Raw genomic sequence first — 3,723 nt, 5'->3', positions numbered from 1 at the left:
TAATTGTATGGAGACAATCACTCCAATAATATTGACCAAGCATGACTTATTCTTTCATAATCAATTAATTTGATCACGTTCCTGGATACAGTCAGCGTTAACAATTTATAAACGCTTTTAATTATATATGTTTGGATGTGTTATTTATCTAGCACAAGATAATTACTTAAATAAATTGCAGGGTTACCATGTCAACTGTGGACCACCAATGGTATATTTGTGTGCATATTCGTTTTATTACTACTGTTATTGTCAACCTTTTAATCATCACCCAATATTATATGTATCTACTTTCCTTTATAAAGAAAATAAAATCAAAAGTATTTGCCCTTTGTTCAAACTTCAAAGTTTGAAATGTCTACTAAACTAGTTGACGACTGACGTACAACTTGACATATGCATTTTAGTTATTTAACATAACTTCATTTAAACAATAAAGCAAAAGCTTCAACGAGAAAACTTTTGATTCTATCAGTCTGTAAACCGGTAAAAAATAAAAAATAAAATTGTAAATTTGTAAATTTTCTTATGTAAATCTATAAAGATAAATTATTTAAATATTTAAGTATGTAAAGACAAAAAAAATGTTTTAATATGTAAAGCTACATATACAAAATAAATATGTAAATCTATAAACGAGCATATATAAAATTAAAACGTATTTGAGTTGAGAAAACCTATAAAAACCCTATGTAACATCATTTTATTTTTGTTTTGTTTTTTAAACATATGTAATATATGTTATTACATTTAATACAAGACATCGAAAATAATAAAAGACATGTTTCGAAAATAATACAAATTAATTCCATTTGATTTGAGAAAACCCGTGAAAGCCCTATGTAACATCGTTTTTTTTACATATGTATTATATGTTGTTACATTTAATACAAAATATCAGAAAAAAATTGTTTCGTATTTCTTTTACATTTTTTATTAACTTTAATAGTGAACCACAAGTTTCAAATTTTAATTAAAAACATATGGTTGCGAATGAGTTTCTAGAGTTTTCTCAACTCAACTAAATTTTTATCTTATCATAACCCTATATATATATATATATATATGTGTGTGTGTAATATATATATATATATATATATATATATAGTGAGTGAGAGAGAGAGAGCGAGTTAGGTTAAAATACAACAAGTGACAAAAATAAGAAGAATTTGTGGTCTTAAAATAACCCTAAAAAGTCTCAATAAAAAATAATAAATAAATCATAACTTAAAATATAAATAAAAAACCAAAAAAGTGAAAAAAAAACAAATTGAGATTTTCACCTACAACTAAGAAAAACACATTAAATTATATTTCAATCTCTAGATTGTCTTAAACTAACATAAACCACCTTTGAAAGTTCAACTATGTTTATACAAATGTTTATTTTAATTATCTGTAATTTAGTTTTTATCCTGGCTTTATTTTAAAACACACCATGCTTAGTTCCTTTTATATATGAATTATGTTTCTTGGCATATTTTATTTATTTAGGTGTTAAATTGTTAATAAGTTTATTAAAAAGTTTAAATGATAAAAACCACACATGCCCTTTAAATGGTATCATACATGTCATACAAAGTGTTGTGGTAGATTTAAAATCTAATAAATTAGGAAAAAATATTGAGAACGGCGCAAAAGAGTACAAATGTGTGGACTTATTTAATTGATGCTCACATTTGTTTTTGATTTTGCTTTATTCTTTTTTATTATTATTTTAAGAAAGTGGTTTGGTAGCGTTGGCAGGCCGCCACATTTAACAGCCAATGAAGATTACAACATGTGAAAATGCATATGATTGGTAGTTTGGATCAAGACTCCAATTTACAAGACTACAATTTGATCAAGACTCAAAGAGGAGCTACCCCAAATAGCTCCCAAATGCAATTTACAAGGTTAGCAAAGGGAAACACAAAAGCTAACCACATGAAATAAAACAAAAGAAAGTTTGAAAAAAAATAAGGTGATAACATACTTCCGTGAACAAATTCGAAAACCCGTTGCACTAAACCGCATATGCAAAGTAACCTAATCGTCATCTTGCAACTTGAAACTCCCATATAATTAATCTATACTAGAATCGTTTCTATCGATCCAATCCGTAACTCATTTCTATAGAGCATCAAATAAAAGAATGTTATTTTTTCGTTTTCAATTGTTTCACATATTTTTAAGGAATAACTCAACCCATTTGCATTACAAAGAAAATTATCATGTATGCACCTCATCAATAAGTGTTTTCTAAAAATTACAAATATCTAAATATAAAAATACCACATGTGTGTCTTGTAGAACATGTGCAATTGCAAGGATTGTGGAGAACGATTGACTGCCATGTGAGATGTTATAGACAAGGCAATGGTTTTGTGTCAATTTTAAACTTTTAGCCCTTTGTACTTCTGACGAATCGACCCAAATCATGACAAAATGACACTTTTTTCTTGTTTCAATTTAGAAGGAGTCTCGTGTTGCTGTGTTGGGGCATTTCATCATCGGATTCTTCGTGTTGATGTGTCTTGGGTAATATTTCTTCCTTGAATTCTTCGAATTGCTTGTCATGATGTGATTGAAGGGAAATTTGATGACTTATAGATTGATTTTGTGCAAATTGTTGGAATCATGGAAATAATCGTTGGTTATTAATTTAGTCAGTTTTACACTTCATTTTGCGAGGGCTCAAGTTGCTTTTTGCAAGTGTTTCGATTAGAAACATCTTTTTAGTGTTGCAAGGGTTAATCCACTGCAGCTTTGAGATTGAAAAAGTAGAATATTGAAAAAAGATTTGTGAAAAGTTATGGATTGAATCAGTATATTTATAGGGTTAGTTTATTAACTTTAAAAAATTAAATCTTTTAATTTATTTTTTATAACGGCTACCTCGGGGCAATCGGCAAAGTTTCCTGAATGCGATTTATTTTTCTCGGTACAGACAATGGGGTCGTGTTCCCGTTACTATTGTTGGGACACGTCACCCGTCCGGACCATCTTTAATGTGTAGTCGTATATTGATCAAATAAGTTGTGAAACATTGGCATGTACATCATTAAATATAAAGCTTCAACTCTTCAAGGTCAAGTTTATACATAACTATCTTAACTTATTGAAAATGAAATCAATAACAATGAAATGCATAAACAAATAGGCAATGATAATTTGATCACACAATGATGCTTTAACTCTCTGAAATGTCTTGAATAAATGGACCAGTGAGTCAAAATTCACAGAATAAGAATGATAATTCATGTTAAAGGTGTAGGTCCCGTGGCGGGTGGATCTAACAACGTTCTTGGATCAACCTAACTTAGTGCTAGCGGAAATCACACTAAGCAACCTAAGAGGTCTCGGATCTTGAGGTTATGTTCGGGTTTTAGAGAGAGAGACACGAGAGAGAGAGAGAGAAAATATGTGTGTGTTAGAGAATTTTAGGCAAAGGTTCTTTCTCTCATGGCTTGCTTCTCTATTTATAGAAAAGCAAGCATGAGAAACATGTCATATCACATGCCCAATGGGCTTCTTTATATTATTTCTCTTGGGCCTAGATACACAAAATTGACTACTAAAGCCCAAAACATACAAATTCAATACAAAAGACTAATATACCAAAATGGGACCTAACAATCTCCCTCTAGTCTTTAGTATTGGAACCCATCGATGTCATAGACCAAGCATTCATCCTCGGATAGTGGAAGTTCAACAAGTGTAAGGCCCCGAACCCGGTAGCCC

This window comes from Bidens hawaiensis, unplaced genomic scaffold (assembly GCF_021521415.1).
Source record: "Bidens hawaiensis isolate Kalapana, Puna unplaced genomic scaffold, B.hawaiensis_p1.1 tig00011744_1, whole genome shotgun sequence".
Classification (NCBI taxonomy): Eukaryota; Viridiplantae; Streptophyta; class Magnoliopsida; order Asterales; family Asteraceae; genus Bidens; species Bidens hawaiensis.
This window is presented reverse-complemented; position numbering follows the sequence as displayed.